We start from the raw sequence: 1,016 nt of genomic DNA, 5'->3' as shown, positions 1-1,016 counted from the left end.
TATCCACTTCCATAAGTGCGATTCTAGTTGCCAACAACGAGGTACACGTTTACTTTGCTCACCCTCGGTGCCAACTCTGCCCCGGGAGGAGGCTGAGGCTCTGCAAGTTGCCACCTTAATGACAGCGTCGTATGTCGAGTTGTCACCAGAAGTTCGCAAGCTACTTCAACAAGGCTACGCCAGAGATGCTGAGTTTAAAGAAGCATGGAAAAACTCAGAAGCAAGCTCATTGTTTGTCAAGCAAGAAGACTTGCTGTTTTTGCGCACGTCAAATAAGCTTACACGTCTTTGCGTGCCCAGCAACAACCGTTTGCGAACGAAAGTAATATCGCAATATCATGATTCGGCAATTGCTGCTCATCCGGGCAATCGCAGAACATACTTGCGAGTGGCTCAGTGGTATTACTGGAAATCGTTGCAGAAAGACGTCAAGGAATATGTCAAAACCTGTGAAACCTGCGCACGTTGGAAACATGATAATCAACGAAAAAACGGATTACTCATGCCAATTCCAATACCAGAGGCTTGCTGGCAAGTGGTGTCAATGGACTTCATAACAGGGCTTCCTATGTCCAATGGATTTGATGCCATCCTAACTGTTGTCGATAAGTTTTCCAAACGAACGAAGTACGCAGCAGTGCGCGTTAAGGATGATGCATGCACAACAGCAAAAGTATTTTTTGATGCTGTAGTTCGACACCATGGTCTTCCAGAAGTTATCATCAGTGACCGAGATAGCAAGTTCACGTCGATGTTTTGGAAGTCTTTGATGACGATCATCGGTGTTCGTCTAAGTATGACAACCGCTCATCGGGCTCAAGCCGATGGACAGACCGAGCGACAGAACCTTGTGGTAGAAGACGCACTCAGATGCATGGTATCTTACCATGGCACTGACTGGACCGAACACTTGGGAAGCATAGAGTATGCGCACTCTACACTGGTTAGTGCATCCACGGGATACTCTCCCTTCGAAATAGATACGGGAAGAAAGGAACGCTCTACATGGCAAAAGG

The sequence above is a fragment of the Bremia lactucae genome, linkage group LG1, assembly GCF_004359215.1.
Source record: "Bremia lactucae strain SF5 linkage group LG1, whole genome shotgun sequence".
Classification (NCBI taxonomy): domain Eukaryota; phylum Oomycota; class Peronosporomycetes; order Peronosporales; family Peronosporaceae; genus Bremia; species Bremia lactucae.
Note: the sequence above shows the minus strand (reverse complement) of the source record.